Source organism: Pleurodeles waltl, chromosome 1_1 (assembly GCF_031143425.1).
Source record: "Pleurodeles waltl isolate 20211129_DDA chromosome 1_1, aPleWal1.hap1.20221129, whole genome shotgun sequence".
Lineage (NCBI taxonomy): Eukaryota > Metazoa > Chordata > Amphibia > Caudata > Salamandridae > Pleurodeles > Pleurodeles waltl.
The window spans coordinates 210,607,054-210,626,920 of NC_090436.1; the positions used below are offsets into that span (position 1 = coordinate 210,607,054).

Below are 19,867 nucleotides of genomic sequence, written 5' to 3' on the forward strand. Positions count from 1 at the left end.
GACATGGTGTGATGCCGTGTTAGTCACGTGATCTGATGCTGTCCCTAGTGTGTAGGTGAAATGGCATCTGTGCAGGTGTGCGGCATGCTTCATGGCCTAAGAGGACAAGTCTGGGGATGTCAGACATTCAGGACCAAGTGGCTGCTTGTGAGAGCCACCTCACAGGGCAGAGCATTGGGATTGTAAGGCCAAACCTCCACACTGCTGGCTAATCCTAAAAGAGGGGCTGGGCAAATGCTGCAAATGTCGTGACATATGATTAGCGGTACGTGTAACCTTCAACGTACTAGATTCATCAAGGAGAGCATGTGACCACTATGTGTTGTAGAGGCGTATGCCCTTTTTTAACCATTGAATACATATAAGGGACTGGTTAGAGCAGCATGCCAAATTGTGAACCATTGCTAAAATAGGTTGTCAAGGCAATATGAAGAGATACAATTTACTCACCAAAAAAGCCGCCGCCCCAGGGGCCCAGAACACCATCAATAGATATTATCGGACCCTAACACCTCTGGTGTTAGATGAGAATGCACAGCAGGCTGCCCCTAGCAGGGCGTTCCAACATTACCGGTTTTCATTAGGAACTTTGCCAGCGGCTTGAAAAGCTCAGCCTCAAGGATTTGCTGCAACTGATATCCCCTATTAAGGTTGACAGCAGCGGCAACAAGGCCTCAAAAGACGAAATAAATGATGCAATCAACTTCATCAACACTGAAGATGAGGAAGAAGGTATAGCACCACCGAATTCGCCAGTCTATGAAGACATGGGCTTTCAGGAGGACCCTGATCCAGAGGCAGTCATCGTACAGCCGTCAAGTCTAAACTCCGAAGCCGCTTATACACCAATGGACCTAAGCGATTCGCAAGATTTCAGAGCAGCTGCTGAGTGTAGCGAAAATGCTGAGGTTAGTAAAAAAAAAACTCTATAGACAATTATCGTGTATACGCTGATATCATACTTTTAACCAATAGTTTGTCTTTTCTTTCTGTTTGAACCGTAGAAAACAACTGCAAAAAGAGATGCTCAAGAGGAGTCTACGCCAAAGGTTAACAACATACATTTTTACTGCTTATTCTATTCCAGGCAGTCTGAAAGTATTACAAGCCAGAACAAAGAGCTGCGTAAGAAATGTGTTTGCACCTACAATAGCATCGATTTTGAAAAGGAAACTCCGTGCGTACCCTATGACGCCATATGGGCTGTTAAAAGGTTTTGCAGCAACAGTTGTGAACACGTGTTAAACCTGAGTATTATAACCTGTGTTACGGGCATAAAATTAATGAGCCACAGCAGGAGGCTCACGACTGTCTATACGAGTCGTACACTGCAAGAACAATTTAACACATATGTAGCCGGTTAAACCCACACAAGTTATATAAGTTGTTAAGGGTGGTGTACGGGTTGTCAGCTGTGAAGAAATGTGTCCACACTGATATGATTAAGGTCTTGCAGCCGCGGTCAATAGGATCCGATACGCTGTTGAGCCCTGCTCAAAACTCGAACCTATGCAAGGGCTGTGCACCTATTTTAACAACCGCTTGATAGAAAAGGTCATAAAAACACGAATGTGTGATATTTATTATAAAAATAGAAGAATGAGGTCTTTAGCCCCACAAAGTTGTTTTAAAAAAAACAAAAAATACAGAGGTCGTGGATAGCAGGCCATAACTGTGTTATTTAACGCCACATACTTACTCACTTTTAAGGTGAGAATCAGAGTGTTGCGGTGCAAGATGTCTATGAGTTACACCCGGGATACATCTGTATCGAGAGATTGATATATGTGCTGGTTAAAGAAAGGATAGCTGAAATACACCTTTTGACTCTGAACATTTCGGAACCTTCGGCTACGTTGCAGTGCAACAGCCCTGTGTTTATCGCCAACTGGTGTATCAACACGTGGCTACCCTCAATGGATCAATACTGGAGCGCACACAAAGATCATGCGCGTGAGTTAAGACTTTCACCATTGGCTGGGCAACACCGTGCTTTAGAACTCATGACTAAAGATTATTTCACAAATAAAAGTTCTGTATTGTCCGACCTAGAACTGTATGAACTGTTGAATGCTGTCAGTATCCTGAGGGCCCAGTGTTATAGGCGGGGGAATGGGAAGTGATGTCTAGAGCTATTGAGTGTATAGCTATAAAAATATCAAAGCTTGTGACGCTGAGATCTAGTAAAAGAAACGGCTCTGAGTAATATGTGTAACATGTCAAGTACACTGTGTTTATGTTGTGCTGACACACTTATTTTTTCATGTTTAATAAAAACGACCTTGCACAAAACAAACATCTTTGATTTCATGGTTGTGGTGTATGACAGCATGACGGGGGCTGGTTTAAGGAAGCTTTATTATGATACACTAGGGTTTGGAAGCTTCGGAAGCGCCGAAGCTCTGTTTAGAGGGGCTCGAGTTGAAAATGAATCTGTAAACCGATCAGGGCTGAAGACTTAGTTATCGTGGTAAGAAGCATATTCACTCCACAAACCAGCCAGGAGATGTTTTAAGAGAAGTGCTACAGTTGTTAGCACGCAGCTAGATTATCAGTGGCAGGCTGACATAATCAGTCTTCAAGATCTAGCAAAGCATAACAACGGCGCAATGTATATATTAACAGTAATAGGTGTATTGTCCAAGTACGCCTATGCAGAAGCGTTAAATGATAAAAGTGGTACCAGCGTCACCGCCGTCTTTAAAATCATCTTCGCAAGAGGTCAGGTACCTCAAAAACTACAAACATACGCTGGAACAGAATTTTCAAACAAACTTTTTCAGAAATTATTAAAGCAGCACGCTGTTCAGTATTTTGGAACGCACACTGAGGTAAAAGCGGCAGTTGTAGAGCATTTTAACAGAACTGTAAAATAAAAGATGTGGTAAAATTTCACGGCCAACAATACCTACAGATACGTGGATTTTCTACAGGCTTTTATAGATGTTTATAACGCCAGTTACCATAGCACCATCAAAATGTCTCCCGTGGAGGTAACGGCTGATAATTTGTTAATGGTGTGGAGAACTGTTTATGGGAGTCGTCTTGCGGCAAAGGTAAAAAAAACTGTTTTAAAAAAAGGGGATCATGTCAGGGTTTCAAAGCTGAAGGGTGTCTTCACCAAAGGCTACCAACAGACATTTGGCAACAAGATATTTATAGTGGAAAGTGCGGCGTTTAAAGAAGGGGTATATATTTACAAGTTGAAGGACTATGACGGGGAAAAGGTAACGGGTGTCTTTTACAACAAAGGTTTTCAAAAGGTGCCCTATGATCCGAACAGGGTTTACAGGGTTGAAAAGGTTCTGAAAAGGAAAGGCAGCAGAGCTAAGAGACAGGCGCTGGTCAAATGGCAGGGATGGCCCAAGAAATTTGACAGTTGGGTTTTGGACAGCTCGCTGCACAGGTGTGAGATTGCACTGTAAACTCCGAGATGGAGACCTTACCTTTTTATATTACGCTACTGTCTAAAGCCTCAAAGGACATGTTCCCTGACAATCAGACTTCTAATTATATGGTCCACCTGGCTAAACCGGTGGACCTGAAATGGTCCTGGGAGGTGGCCCTAATGGAGATACAGTACCCTAGAACGTGGAATACATTTACAAAGCATGAGGCTAAATTTATCATAAGGCGCTCTCAGGACTTCTTGAGCTTCCCCGTGAGTTTCCCACACGGGTATTACACCACCGTCGTGGCGGTGGTCGATGCCATCAACAGAGACATAGCCGGCGTTGAAGAGTATACGAATATACATCTGGTGTCGGATAACGTTAGAACAAATGTGTTTCTTAAAGCCTCGGAGCTCGATACCAGGTTTACCTGTACTGGTAAATTGCAAAGGATTTTAGGGACTGTACAACATGTGAAAAGACAGGTGGATCTAGACCCTACGTGTCCCAGTATTAACGGCGGATTTTATACACTACGTGTAAAGCGACATCGTAGAACCTCAGAGGATAGGGGATAGTTATTCACCGTTGTTGAGATGGCTCCCGGTGAAGGGAGAAAATAACACAATGGTTAATATACAACATCACAAATTCGACTACGTGGCAATTTCCAAAAAACATTTTGACACTATAACTATCATAGTCTACAACGATCAGTCAGAGCCGTGGCCTTTAAATAAGAGAAAGTTATTGTTAAGCTTCATTTAAGGCCGCACTGCGACAGTGACTATTAGGTAGTTGCATTGGTCATCGTGACAACATACGGGGATCCCTTTATGTTCAGGGACTATTATAAAGTTCAGGCCAGCTATAGAGAACCGCCGCCAAACTTTCAAGGGGCCCCTGTTATGTATGGGGCCGAACTGGGGGGCTTCTTTCAGAGTTTGTTTAGAAGAGCCATGCCTTTTTTGAGAAGAGGGTAAGAAATTGCAAAACCTCACGTTAAAGCGGCTGCTACGAACATAGCCCATGACGTTGTGGGCTCTGTAACATTGGCTGTCGCGAGCACATGAACAAACAGCCCCAAGAAGAAGCTGGGTTGTTGTACAAGGCACGTGCGGGTGTTAAAAGGAAGCGAAGGGCTTTGAGGCGCAGGGGCCCGCCAATGCTTTATAAAAAACGGAGGACTTCTTCAAAAGGCTGACACAAAAGAAGAGTCTTAAGATGGAAGTGATCTTCCAAAAAGAAGAAGAGAACACACTCTAGTACGAATATTTTTTAAATCGGCTGTCATGGACTTCGTACACTGCTCCTCGGGTGAATGCGCCAAATCTGAGCTAGATTTTTTTCTCTTAAACCAACACAGACCAGCATCTCAAACAGTTTCTTCATGGAAGTATCATCTCTAGCCGCTCTGACGCCGATGGAGTTTTATGTGTCGGCGCCCACGGATATGTATTTAGATCTCAACAACACTCTGCTACACCTCGTCTGCAAAATAAAAAAAGCAAACGGCACCAACATCGAGGCTGATGCTAAAGTGGTGCCGATCGCCCTACCCCGTCCCAACCATGTTTAATCAAGTGGACTTTAACCTGGGCAATCGACTCGTCACGCAAAGTCATAACATGTTCGCTTACAGGGCCTACATAGAGAGTATTCTAAATTACAGTAGCGAAGTCCTAGACACACAGCTTTCAGCAGGGCTCTTCTACAAAGATACTCAAGCGTATTTTGAGGACACAGTTTGGACGGGGGCAACAATGGTTTTTAAAAAAGAGCCAGCTTTGCCGCTGGCAGTAGACAGTTTGACCTCCTGGGGCGCATACATTTAGACCTTTTCTTCCAAGATAAGCTTCTTGTCACCGGTATAGATCTTAAGATCAAACTCAACTGCGACAAGGACGCATTCTGTCTCAGCAGCAACAATGCGGAGAAGTATAAACTGGGTATATTGTCCAGGAGCCTGTTTGTAAAGAGAGTGAAAGTGTCACCGAGCGTCAGACTGGCCCACGCCAAAGCTTTACAACTATCGAACGCCAAGTACACCATTGAAAGAGTGGCTCTGAAGATATTCAGCATCCCCGCCGGTACTAGATTAACGCAGCAGCAAAATCTATTTCTGGAGCAAATCCCAAAACTCATCATCATAGGGTTTGTGGACAATGTAGCTTTTAGCGGGCTCTATACCGCTTACACTTTCAACTTCAAGCAGTACGACATAATCTACGTCGCTTTGCTCCACGAGGGAGCTGTTATCCCCGCAAAACCGTTCACTCCAAGTTTTGGAATATCCAATTTTGTCAGGAAATATCTCGGTCTGGTCTTGATAATGGGGAAACACCTGCGTGACTCAGGAGTCGGTTTTTAAAGAGAGAGGTATGGGGCTGGCTACACGCTGTTTGCGTTCGACCTGACTCCTGACATGGAAGACGGTGACCACCACAACTTGATTAAAAACAGAAATCTAGATGCTGAAATACGCTTTACACAGGCGCTGGCTACCAACATGAACATGGTTGTATTCTCTGTATTCAACAGCGTCATCCAAGTCAATCATGCCCAACAGATTATGTTTGACTATCATTAAAAGATTGTCAAATGGACACTGTGCAGATACATGACTTCTTAAGCAGGCATAAATACTCGAAGAAATACTTTTTAGGTGTATTTCCTAGCGACGGGCTACCAGGGGAGATAGGCCCAGAAAGACCCACATCCTAGTCTTTAACACCTACCCGCATTACAAGGTTGGTCACATTGGGCGGCCCTGTTTCTGGACGTAGACAAGGTTATAGTGTTTGACAGTTTAGCGGAGTTCCCAGAGCATACCATTTATACAAAACCGATATTCAAATATGTAAAAAAAGCATTGCCCACGGTCTAGTATAACAAGATGCATGTCCAGGATTCTCTAGCCATCACATGCGGGGAACATTGTATATATTTTATTAATAAAATGTCTGAGGGTATGACGTTTAGAAACTTTTAAAATCTGTATTCCGCCGATCTGGTAAACGATTGTATTGTTATGAAATAGATGAATGAAAACTCAAGGACTATGTTGAGCGTTGTTGAAAAAGAATACGGTGTTTGTCAAAAGTGTAAGGCCTTGTAACGCCTCTATTTTTACTGATGACTGTCTACAATAAAAAAGAAATTAAACACAAATTCAGACTATACATTTTTTTATTCACCCACCACACATTTTAAACCATTTTTAAAAAGATGACTGACAACTGTTGGAAAGTTAAAAGTGTTTATTACAAACAGTTTTCAGCACAAACATTTACACGGGTAAAGAAATAAATGAAGCAAAATTCTTTCGAGACGTGAACCTTTTGACAAAACTGTACAACTGTTCAAATGTCATGATAACAGTAGAGTGGTTGCCAAGTGCTCATTTTGAACAGTCTCTTTTTAGGCTCCATATGTAGAGCATCTCTGCTCCTAGACGGTGTTAGCTGTGGAAATAAAGGCGATGTCGACATGGTGGGACTCATGGTAAAAACACCAGGGGTTGGATCTTTCAAACTTTCAAGCCTTCGCCGGTGGTCGGCGTTACCGACGATCGTGGAAGGAATGTTGAGTTCTGCTCCTCTTGGAGCGTTTTGTGTTGATAGTGTTTTGCTGTGCGTGAGACCTCTGACCAGATCGTACATGTCTGATCCAGCAACCGGTTGTCCCTTGTAAACGAATTCACCCCGCTCGTTCCAAGAGGTCAGGTCTTTAGTAGCAGTCATTTTACTGAGCAGCATTTGCTCCTCTATACCTCTGACTTATATTTTTTAAAAGGTCTTTGACAAAGGCGTCCGGAGGGGCTGGGGGTCCTGGGTCTTGAGGCGCTACTGGGTCTGCCGACGACTGTTCCGTGTCGGGGATATACAGAGTCAATTTGTTTTTTTCAGCGTTCCATTGTTTGTAATACTTATGTTTGTAAAAAGTTTTGAAGGGGCGGCCTGAGTAAAGATGTGCTTTGTCGCGTGATTTTAAATGGGTTCTGTTCAAAATGGTTTTGATCTCAGCATCAAGACACTGCGTCTTGTTTCTGCGTATGTCCCAGATGTCGGTGGTAGAAGGGCCCAACTGTTCCAGCTGTTGCACAAGGTACATTGTTTGGGCGTGCTCCATCAGCTCCTCGATAGGAGACCTGTAATTATGGGTACAGCTATACCCAGCAGCACCCCTATTAACCCTCCAGACTGTTTGACCAGTTTCTTTTTAGAAAGAAGCAACGCCTTTTTATTGCTGAGCTTCTTAATAATGTGGCGCTTCTTCAGCACAAGGACCTGGCTCGTTGATATCAGGACATTACCTTTTTAGGGTGTTTAGAGTTATAGAGGGACTGCTTTTACCTTTGTAAAACAAGTTCTGCACAATGTAGCATTTGCTTAGATTACGATGATTTGAATATCGAGTAAAAGCCTTCTTGATCTTGGGGTGGTCCCCACCTTCGCGCATGAGATCGTCCATAATGACCATGTTTAGATGATGTTTAGGTAACAAGTCGTCGTCGTTGAGATTACTCGGGATGCCTTCTGTAAGTCGGATGTGTGGTAACTTTAGAGATAGTTCTGTGTAAAGATCTTGCCAGCAGGAATAAAGCTGTACCATGTTGTTAGGGGTCTGAGATAAAACACCAGGAGCGTTTTCTTTATAAAATAACTGTTACCGCTATTTGAGGGACCTGCTAAAACACAGGAGAATGGGTGTTGCAGCCTGGTGTCCATAGCGGTTGGGGTTCGCCCCTCTAATGTCTTTTAATAACCATACAGCAGTGCTTTGTAGTCCTTGGTCAGGACCCTTTTATCAAACACTACTTGCAGGGTTTTATACCACGGCTGTGTTGTAATTTCCCACCTTTTTTTGGACCTGACTATGCTAGGGTGATTTACGACTACTGCTTTATTATTTTCGCGATCGCTCAATGCGCAGTACTCATGCAACAGACCATTCAGACCATTCAGACTGTCAACATTTATTTTAACCTTATTGCTGATGTTTAAAGTGATACCTTTGACTTTCATGCAAACCTTGTTGTTAGAGGTTTTGTAACTATAGGTCTTGGGGTCAGAGGAGGTGTATTTGAGTATGAACTCATACTTTTTGAGCTCGCTGGTCAAATCTCCTAGATAATCACCTAGCGCAGGATCATCATTACCCTCTTTACTCACAAAAATAACAGAGTTGGTGTTGTGGTACAAACAACGATCCTGAAGCTTATCCAGCAACCTGTAAAGCTCTAGACAAGCGTGAGCGGTTGTGAAGATGTTTATATTGTTACACGTTGTATGGTGCTCTTTGGTTTATTTCCAACATAGAACAACTGTCTCATCGTCAATAAATTCACAACTGGACACGTCGTAAGACGGGGCAAATAGATACTTAAAAAGATCATCTGTGACGATGGATGTGTTTGACAAATTGGTACGCTGTGTGAATTTTTCCCATGAGGAATTGAGACAGAGCTGAGCTAACTGGCGTGTGACGGGGTTAACCTTAATGAACTCGGGTCTCAGCATAATACCCTCGTGATCGTGGTAATCAGTGATATACTTTTGTTTTGAGGGCTCATCGACGCACCAGTCGGGATACCCCAATGCCTCCTGTTTGTCTCGGAGAAACAAGTTGATGTACTCAGAAAAGAGTTTGGTTGTGGTGTATGGAAAGTGCCAAATTTCCAGTATTTTACTGAGGCCATACCCTTTCTCAAGGGCTGTTTGTACCTCGTTGGTACACCATGTCCCCTCTAGCAGCCTTTGCTCATCACTATGTCTACACTCACTAGTCTGTTTACTTTGAGCGCATGTTCGACATAGGGGGGAACATTAGCTTGCCGTTGACTCTGTACGGAAGCACTGGGAAGTAAAGCTTCCGCAGAGGGCGGATTTGACACTTAACGAGACCAAAGTACTTAAAGTTCCTATGTTTGATCGTAGGATGCCCCACTGGGTACAACTTCACCTTTTTCACAAACTGGTACAGACTGGTGTAGTCGTAGTAGTGTATTTTCTCACCCTCACCATCAACCCGGTACAGCTGTATGGCGTTTGTACGACCGGCGAATAAGGCGTTGCGGGGTTCCAATGGTGCTAGTAACTGCCAGCTCTTAATGAAAGCGCCACATTCCTCATCTTTTGTTAGTTCGTCTAACCACTTGTGTTCCCAGACGGTTCTCTGAACAAAGCCGCTGTTTTCAATATACTGTGCCTTCGCCAGAGTACGACAATGCAGATGTTCAAACTTGGTGTCCTGCAGTCTAATAAACTTGTGGGGTTTGTAACAACACAGACACCCGTGGTGAAAGCAACTGTTGAACTCAAAGGCGATTGGTACCCCGTTAGTTAACTCATACCCTTCAAGGTAGTAGCAGCCCTAGCAGTATTCGCTGCCCTGCAGCGCGTGTTGAATGAAGATGTTGTCTTTCTCCGCGATGTACATGAGACACTGAATAGACGGGGTGGAGTAACGTTTCTGTTTACCGTTATAGAGGTCAGGCGGTACTAGAGCTATGGTTTCAGGTTTTAAAAATGTGCTGATAAATAGACATTCACCTGAAAGCCAGAGTAATGTTCTTAAATGGGTCTAGGTATTCCTTGATTTCTTTCCTCTTACGGGATTTGGTTTTGATAATCCTGACTCGTTTCATCATCTCCACCACAACATCTCTGAAAAGGCTGCACGCTTTTCGCAAGATCATTACATCCTCCTGACAGTAAGCTTTCAACTCTGTTTGAAAATGAAACCGATTTTCACTGTTTCCATCGTACCACTGTAGAAAGCTCTCTTTCTCAGACGGCATCATGTACTCGACGCCGTAACTTTTGGGCAGAGGCATAGGACCACTGTAATGCTGATTAGCCCATGTATTAAAAAACTGAGGGAAATAACCTTTAGAGCTTTTAAAACTAAAGGCTTTTGGCATCTTGCTCAACTTCATGGGCAGAAAATTCAAGGTGTCTATGAACCTAATTTCAAAAGGCACAACCTTTAATAGCATTGTTTTGGAACCCTGGGTGATGAGCTCCGCGTTCAGCTTTTCACGAATCAGGTCCCAGGGAATAAAGAACAAGTCGTACGTGTAAGGAAATGCCTCCTTGGCTTGGTTACCCCCTAACTTTTTGCCTTTGCTGATGCTAAGTTATGATTTGAAAGTGGGCTGGGACCCTGCTAACCAGGCCCCAGCACCAGTGTTCTTTCCCTAAACTGTACCTTTGTCTCCACCACTGGCACAACCCTGGTACTAAGGTAAGTCCCTTGTAACTAGTACCCCTGGTACCAAGGGCCCTGATGCCAGGGAAGGTCTCTAAGGTCTGCAGCATGTCTTATGCCACCCTGGGGACCCCTCACTCAGCACATGCACACTGTCTCACAGCTTGTGTGTGCTGGTGGGGAGAAAATGACTAAGTTGACATGGCACTCTCCTCAGAGTGCCGTGCCAACCTCACACTGCCTGTGGCATAGGTAAGTCACCCCTCTAGCAGGCCTTACAGTCCTAAGGCAGGGCGCACTATACCACAGGTGTGAGGGCATATGTGCATGAGCACTATGCCCCTACAGTGTCTTAGCAAATCCTTAGACACTGTAAGTGCAGGGTAGCCATAAGAGTATATGGTCTGGGAGTTTGTCAAACACGAACTCCACAGTTCCATAATGGCTACACTGAAAACTGGGAAGTTTGGTATCAAACTTCTCAGCACAATAAATGCACACTGATGCCAGGGTGCAATTTATTGTAACATACACACAGAGGGCATCTTAGAGATGCCCCCTGAGTACCTACCTGACTTCTAGTGTAGGCTGACCAGTTTCAGCCAGCCTGCCACACACCAGACATGTTGCTGGCCACATGGGGAGAGTGCCTTTGTCACTGTGTGGCCAGGAACAAAGCCTGTACTGGGTGGAGGTGCTTCTCACCTCCCCCTGCAGGAACTATAACATCTGGTGGTGAGCCGCAAAGGTGGAGATGCCCGCCCCTCCGGCCACTGCCCCTACTTTTGGCCTCAAGGCTGGAGGAGATAATGAGAAAAACAAGGAGGAGTCACCCACCAGTCAGGACAGCCCCTAAGGTGTCCTGAGCTGAGGTGACCCCTACCATGAGAAATTCTCCATCTTGAGTTTGGAGGATCCCTCCAATAGGATTAGGGATGTGCCACCCTCCCCACAGGGAGGAGGCACAAAGAGGGTGCAGCCACCCTCAAGGACAGTAAACATTGGCTACTGCCCTCACAGTCCTAAACACACCCCTAAATTCAGTATTGAGGGCCTCCCCAGATCCCAGGGAATCAGATTCCTGCAGCCTGCAGAAACAAGGAGGACTGCTGACCTACAAGCCTGCAGAGAAGGAGGAAGACGACAACTGCTTTGGCCCCAGCCCTACCGGCCTGTCTCCAACTTCGAAAATCTGCTCCAGCGACGCATCCGACAGGGACCAGCGACCTCTGAAGCCTCAGAGGACTACCCTGGACTAAAGGACCAAGAAACTCCTGTTAACAGCGGCCCTGTTCAAAACCAGCTACTTCTTTGCAACAAAGAAACAACTTCCAAAGATTTCACGTTTCCCGCCGGAAGCGTGAGACTTCCCACTCTGCACCTGACGCCCCCGGCTCGAGATCCCGAGAACCAACACCCCGGTGACTGCGAGCCCATGAGTAACCAGAGACGAACCCCCTGAGCCCCCACAGCGACACCTGCAGACAGATTCCAGAGGCTCCCCCTGACCGCCTGTAACAAGGGACCCGACGCCTGGAACCATTACTGCACCTGCAGCCCCCAGGACCTGAAGGAACCGAACTCCAGCGCTGGAGTGACCCCCAGGTGACCCTCTGCCTAGCCCAGGTGATGGCTGTCCCGAGAAGCCCCCCCTGTGCTTGCCTGCACTGCTAGAGTGACCCCCGGGTCCCTCCATTGATTCCTACCTGAAACTGCACCCGGCCGCCCCTGTGCCGCTGAGGGTGTGTTTTGTGTGCCTACTTGTGTGTCCCCCCAGTGCTCGACAAAACCCCCCTGGTCTGCCCCCGGAGGACGCAGGTACTTACCTGCTGGCAGACTGGAACTGGAGCACCCCTGTTCTCCATAGGTGTCTATGTGTCTATGTGTTTTGGGCACCTCTTTGACCTCTGCACCTGACCGGCCCTGAGCTGTTGGTGTGGTAACTTTGGGGTTGCCTTGAACCCCCAACGGTGGGCTGCCTATGTCCCTGAACTGAGATTTGTAAGTGTTTTACTTACCTCCTAATCTAACCTTTACTTACCTCCACCAGGAACTGCTGATTTTTGCACTGTGTCCACTTTGAAAATAGCTTATTGCCATTTTTACAAAGACTGTACATGATATTGTTTTCATTCAAAGTTCCTAAAGTATCTAAGTGAAGTACCTTACACTCAAAGTGTTTGATGTTAATCTTGAACCTGTGGTTCTTAAAATAAACTAAGAAAATATATTTTTCAATATAAAAACCTATTGGCCTGGAGAAAGTCTTTGAGTGTGTGTTCCTCATTTATTGCCTGTGTGTGTACAACAAATGCTTAACACTACCCTCTGATAAGCCTACTGCTCGCCCACACTACCACACTACCACAAAATAGAGCATTAGAATTATCTACTTCTGCCACTATCTTACCTCTAAGGGGAAACCATGGACTCTGTGCACACTATTTCTTACTTTGAAATAGTATATACAGAGCCAACTTCCTACATTGGTGGCAGCGGTGGAATCTAAGACTTTTGCATTTGCTGGACTACTCAGCCAATACCTGATCACACGACTAAATTCCACAAATTGTCATTAGAAACAGATTTTTGCAATTTGAGCTATTTTTCTAAATTTGTAAAAGTCCTTCTAGGGCCTGGTGTAAGTCCCTGTTAGCATTTCTTTTAGAGTTTTGTAAAAGTTTGGATTAAGTTCTAGCAATAGTTTTAGATTCTTAAAAAGTATCCAAACTTTTAGAAAAATAATGTCTAGCACAGAAGAGATGGTGGTGGAACTCAACCTCACCCATTACCTGTATCTAGGGATGTCAGAGTTAAGGACTCTCTGTAAGCTAAAAAAAAATATAAAGACTGGGTCAAACCCTACCAAAATTAAGCTCCGGGAGCTTTTGGCAGAGTTTGCAAGAGACCACCCCTCTGAAGATAACCTTCAGATGGAGAAACTAGTGACCTGGAGGATAGTTCCCTCCCTCCTGTCCTAGTTAGGGAGGCCAGGGTCCCTCAAACCCTGACTCCACAAGTGATAGTCGAAGATGCTAGTTCTCCCACTGGGGAGTCCAGTTACTCTGGAAGCATTGAGGGCACCCTTACTGAAGTTGACCTCCTGTTAGCCAGGATGGCTAAAAGATTGGCTTTGGAGAGACAGCTCCTAGCCATAGAGAGGGAAAGACAAGAGATGGGTTTAGCTCCCATCAATGGTGGCAGCAACCTAAATAGGGTCAGAGAGAATACTGACATGCTAAAAATCCCAAAAGGGATTGTAACAAAATATGAAGATGGTGATGACATCACCAAATGGTTCAAAGCTTTTGAGGGGGCTTGAGCAACCAGAAAAGTAAACAGATCACACTGGGGTGCTTTGGGAAATGTTCACTGGAAAGTGTAGGAATAGACTGCTCACACTCTCTGGAAAAGATGCAGAATCCTATGACCTCATGAAGGCTACCCTGATTGAGGGCTTTGGATTCTCAACTCAAGAGTAGAGGATTAGGTTCAGGGGGGCTCAACCATCCTCGATGCAGACTTGGGTTGATTTTGTTGACTTCTCAGTGAAAACACTAGATGGTTGGATTAATGGCAGTGGTGTAAATGATTATGAAGGGCTGTATAACTTGTTTATGAAGGAACACCTTTTAAGTAATTGTTTCAATGATAAACTGCATCAGCATCTGGTAGACCTAGGTCCAATTTCTCCCCAAGAATTGGGAAAGAAGGCAGACCACTAGGTCAAGACAAGGGTGACCAAGACTTCCACAGGGGGTGACCAAAATTAAGGGGTCACAAAGTCTCCCCAGGGGAAGAGTGTTGAGACATCCAAGGGAAAATGTAAAGAGTCTTCTACAGGGCCCCAAAAACCTGCACAGGAGGGTGGGTCCAAAGCCTCTTCACAATCCTCATTTGGGTACAAGGGCAAAAACTTTGGTCCCAAAAAGGCCTGGTGTCACAGCTGTAGTCAGCATGGACACCAAACTGGAGACAAGGCCTGTCCCAAGAAAGGTTCCACTTCAACTACTACTCCAGTTAGCACTGGAATAGCCAGTCTCCAAGTGGGATCAACAGTGTGCCCAGAGCAAATCAGGGTCCACACTGAAGCTACATTCGTCTCAGAGGGTGGGGTGGACTTAGCCACACTAGCTGCCTAGCCGCCCAACATTCAAAAATACAGGCAGCAGCTCTTTATTAATCGGACTAGAGTAGAGGCCCTGAGGGATACTGGTGCCAGTGTCACTATGGTGACAGGCAAACTGGTTTCCCCAGTACAATACCTGACTGGACAAACTTATACCTGACAGGACAATTCCTGACTTGACCATTGATGACAATCAGACTAAAGTACATCCCATGGCTATGGTAACTTTAGAATGGGGAGGGGTCACTGCCCTGAAATAGGCGGTAGTCTCTTCTGCTATACCAGTAGAATGCCTGCTTGGAAATGTTCTAGAGTCCTCAGCATGGCTGAGGTAGAACTCAAAACCCATGCAGCCATGCTGGGTATCCCTGAACTGGTTTATGTCAAGACTAGGGCACAGTGCAGAGCTCAGGGTGAAAAAGAGGTGTTGGAGTCTGAAATAATGGCTCAACCCTCCAAGAGAAAAGGAAAGAAGACGGGGGAAATAGCTTCAGCACAGAAAAAGAAACAGAACATCTCTTCTCAGGAAGAAGTTATATCACCTGAGGGAACTGAGCCTATGGAGTTAGACCCTTACCAGCTTGAGCTCTTGGGCCCAGGGGGATCCTCAAGGGAACAGTTCTGCGAGGGGCAAGAAACTTGTCCCTCTCTTGAAGGCCTAAGGCAGCAAGCTGCTGAACAAGAAAAAGGAATTGTCAGTCGAACACACATGGGGGGTCATTCTGACCCTGGCGGTCATCGACCGCCAGGGCCAACGACCACGGAAGCACCGCCAACAGGCTGGCGGTGCTTCCTGGCCAATTCTGACCGCGGCAGTAAAGCCGCGGTCAGAAAAGGGAAACCGGCGGTTTCCCGCCGGTTTTCCCCTGGCCAAAGGAATCCTCCATGGCGGCGCTGAAAGCAGCGCCACCATGGGGATTCCGACCCCCTTCCGCCAGCCTGTTCCTGGCGGTTTACACCGCCAGGAAGAGGCTGGCGGGAACGGGTGTCGTGGGGCCCCTGGGGGCCCATAAAGATTTTCAGTATCTGCTTGGCAGACACTGAAAATCGCGATGGGTGCCACTGCACCCGTCGCACCGCAGCAAATCCGCCGGCTCCATTCGGAGCCGGCTTCATCTTTGCTGGGGCTTTCCCGCTGGGCCGGCGGGCGATCTTTTGCAAATCGCCCGCCGGCCCAGCGGGAAAGTCGGAATGCCCCCCGCGGTCATCTGACCGCGGGGCGGTGTTTGGGCGGTTTCCGCCCGCCGGGCGGCGCCTGCCGCCCGCCGGAGTCGGAATGACCCCCATGGTCTATTGGGAAGATGGACTCCTTTACACTGAGGCAACCGATCCCAAACCTGGTGCCACTAGGAGAGTGGTAGTGCCTCAGGAGTTTAGGGAGTTCATTCTGACCTTAGCCCATAACATTCCCCTTGCTGGGCATTTGGGACAAACCAAGACATGGGAGAGGTTAGTCAACCATTTCTATTGTCCCAATATGTCCCAGAAGTTAAATTAGTTTTGTGCCTCCTGTGCCACCTGTCAAGCCAGTGGTAAGACAGGTGGCTATCCAAAGCCCCCCCTCATTCCACTTCCAGTGGTGGGGGTCCCCTTTGAAAGAGTGGGAGTGGATATAGTGGGTCCACTTGAACCTCCCACAGCATCAGGGAATCAGTATATCCTAGTAGTAGTGGATCATGCTACTAGGTACCCTGAAGCAATTCCCCTTAGGTCCACTACTGCCCCTGCAGTAGCCAAAGCACTCATTGGTATTTTTACCAGAGTGGGATTTCCTAACGATGTGGTTTCTGACAGAGGCACCAACTTCATGTCAGCTTACATGAAACATATGTGGAATGAGTGTGGGGTGACTTAAAATTCACACCATACCATCCACAAACCAATGGTCTTGTTGAGAGATTTAACAAGACATTGAAGGGCATGATCATGGGGCTCCCTGAAAAACTCAAAAGGAGATGGGATGTCCTCTTGCCATGCCTGCTTTTTGCCTACAGAGAGGGGCCTCAGAATGGAGTAGGGTTTTCCCCCTTTGAACTTCTGTTTGGCTATCCTGTTAGGGGACAACTAGCCCTTGTGGAAGAAGGCTGGGAGAGACCTCTCCATGAGCCTAAGCAAGATATAGTGGACTATGTTCTAGGCCTACGTTCAAGGATGGCAGAGTGCATAGAAAAGGCAAGTACAAACCTTAAGGCCAGCCAACAACTCCAGAAGATGTGGTATGACCAAAAGGCTGCTGTGGTTGAGTTTCAGCCAGGGCAGAAAGTCTGGGTTCTGGAGCCTGTGGCTCCCATGGCACTTAAGGACAAATGGAGTGGCCCTTGCCCAGTGCTAGAGAAAAAGAGTCAGGTCACCTACCTAGTGGACCTAGGCACTAGCAGGACCCCCAAGAGGGTGATCCATGTTAACCGCCTAAAACTCTTCCATGACAGGGCAGATGTAAACATGTTAATGGTTACAGATGAGGACCAGGGAGCAGAGAGTGAACCTCTCCCTGATCTCCTCTCCACTGACACTAAAGATGGCACAGTAGATGGAGTGATCTACTCAGACACGCTCTCTGGCCAACAGCAAGCTGACTGCAGGAAAGCCTTCCAGCAGTTTGCTGAGCTCCTTTCCCTAACCCCTGGTCAGACACACCTGTGTACCCATGATATGGACAAAGGAGACAGCATGGCTGTCAAAAACAAAATCTTCAGACAGTCTGACCAAGTTAAGGAAACCATCAAAGTGGAAGTCCACAAGATGCTGGAGTTGGGAGTGATTGAGCACTCTGACAGACCTTGGGCTAGCCCAATGGTCTTGGTCTCCAAACCACACACCAAAGATGGCAAGAGAGAGGTGAGGTTCTGTGTGGACTACAGAGGGCTTAATTCTGTCACCAAGACAGATGCTCACCCCATTCCAAGGGCAGATGAGCTGATTGGCAAATTGAGTGCTGCCAAATACTTGAGTACCTTTGACTTGACAGCAGGGTACTGGCAAATAAGAATGGCACCAGAAGCAAAAGAGAAAACAGCATTCTCTACACCTGATGGACACTACCAGTTTACTGTGATGCCCTTTCGCTTAACGAATGCCCCTGCCACCTTCCAAAGGTTGATTAATTAAGTCCTTGCTGGCTTGAAGTCCTTTAGTGCAGCTTATCTTGATGATATTGTTGTCTTTAGCTCCAGCTGGCAGGATCACCTGGTCTACCTGAAGAAGGTTTTGCAGGCCCTGCAAGCAGCAGGCCTCTCTATCAAGGCATCTAAATGTCAGATAGGGCAGGGTACTGTGGTTTACTTGGGACACCTTGTAGGTGGAGGCCAAGTTCAGCCACTTCAACCCAAGATCCAGACTATTCTGGACTGGCTAGCTCCAAAAACCCAGACTCAAGTCAGGGCATTCCTTGGCTTGACTTGTTACTATAGAAGGTTTGTGACGGATTATGGATCAATAGTGACACCTCTCGCAGAACTTACCTCCGAGAAAATGCCCAAGAAAGTTAACTGGACCTTGGACTGTCAAACGGCCTTTGATACCCTGAAGCAAGCAATGTGCACAGCACCAGTTTTGAAAGCTCCAGATTACTCTAAGCAGTTCATTGTGCAGACAGATGCCTCTGAACATGGGATAGGAGCAGTCCTAGCTCAAACAAATGATGATGGCCTTGACCAGCCTGTTCTTTCATTAGCAGGAGGTTACTCCCCAGGGAGCAGCGTTGGAGTGCCATTGAGAGGAAGGCCTTTGCTGTGGTCTGGTCCCTGAAGAAGTTTCGGCCATACCTTTTTGGCACTCACTTCATAGTTCAAACTGACCACATACCTCTCAGATGGCTAATGCAAATGAAAGGAGAAAACCCTAAACTGTTGAGGTGGTCCATATCCCTACAGGGATTGGACTTTATAGTGGAACACAGACCTGGGACTGCCCATGCCAATGCAGATGACCTTTCCAGGTTCTTTTACTTGGAAAATGAAGACTCTCTTGGGAAAGGTTAGTCTCATCCTCTTTCGTTTTGGGGGGTTGTGTAAGGAAATGCCTCCTTGGTATGGTTACCCCCTAGCTTTTTGCCTTTGCTGATGCTAAGTTATGATTTAAAAGTGTGCTGGGACCCTGCTAACCAGGCCCCAGCACCAGTGTTATTTCCCTAAACTGTACCTTTGGCTCCACAATTGGCAACAACCCTGGCACTCAGGTAAGTCCCTTCTAACTAGTACCCCTGGTACTAAGGGCCCTGATGCCAGGGAAGGTCTCTAAGGGCTGCAGCATGTCTTATGCCACCCTGGGGACCCCTCACTCAGCACATGCACACTGCCTCACAGTTTGTGTGTGCTGGTGGGGAGAAAATTACTAAGTCGACATGGCACTCCCCTCAGAGTGCCATGCCAACCTCACACTGCCTGTGGCATAGGTAAATCACCCCTCTAGCAGGCCTTACAGTCCTAAGGCAGGGCGCACTATACCACAGGTGTGAGGGCATATGTGCATGAGCACTATGCCCCTACAGTGGCTAAGCAAAACCTTAGACATTGAAAGTACAGGGTAGCCATAAGAGTATATGGTCTCGGAGTTTGTCAAACACAAACTCCACAGTTCCTTAATGGCTACTGAAAACTGGGAAGTTTGGTATCAAACTTCTCAGCACAATAAATGCACACTGATGCCAGTGTGCAATTTATTGTAACATGCACTCAGAGGGCATCTTAGAGATGCCCCCTGAGTCCCAACCTGACTTCTAGTGTAGGCTGACCAGTTTCAGCCAGCCTGCCACACACCAGACATGTTGCTGGCCACATGGGGAGAGTGCCTTTGTCACTCTGTGGCCAGGAACAAAGCCTGTACTGGGTGGAGGTGTTTCTCACCTCCCCCTGCAGGAACTATAACATCTGGTGGTGAGCCGCAAAGGCTCACCCCTTTTGTTACAGCGCCCAAGGGCATCCCAGCTAGTGGAGATGCCTGCCACTCCGGCCACTGCCCCTACTTTTGGCAGCAAGGCTGGAGGAGATAATGAGAAAAACAAGGAGGAGTCACCCACCAGTCAGGACAGCCCCTAAGGTGTCCTGAGCTGAGGTGACATCTACCTTGAGAAATTCTCCATCTTGAGTTTTGAGGATTCCTCCAATAGGATTAGGGATGTGCCACCCTCCCCACA

At 46.6% G+C, this 19,867-nt stretch overlaps 1 protein-coding gene across 2 annotated transcripts in view; it reads left to right on the forward strand.

Moving 5' to 3' along the window:
• The window catches only part of SPEF2 (sperm flagellar 2), a 736,330-nt gene that overhangs the window by 519,118 nt on the left and 197,345 nt on the right, over positions 1-19,867 (forward strand). The gene's annotated exons all lie outside the window — the stretch shown is intronic.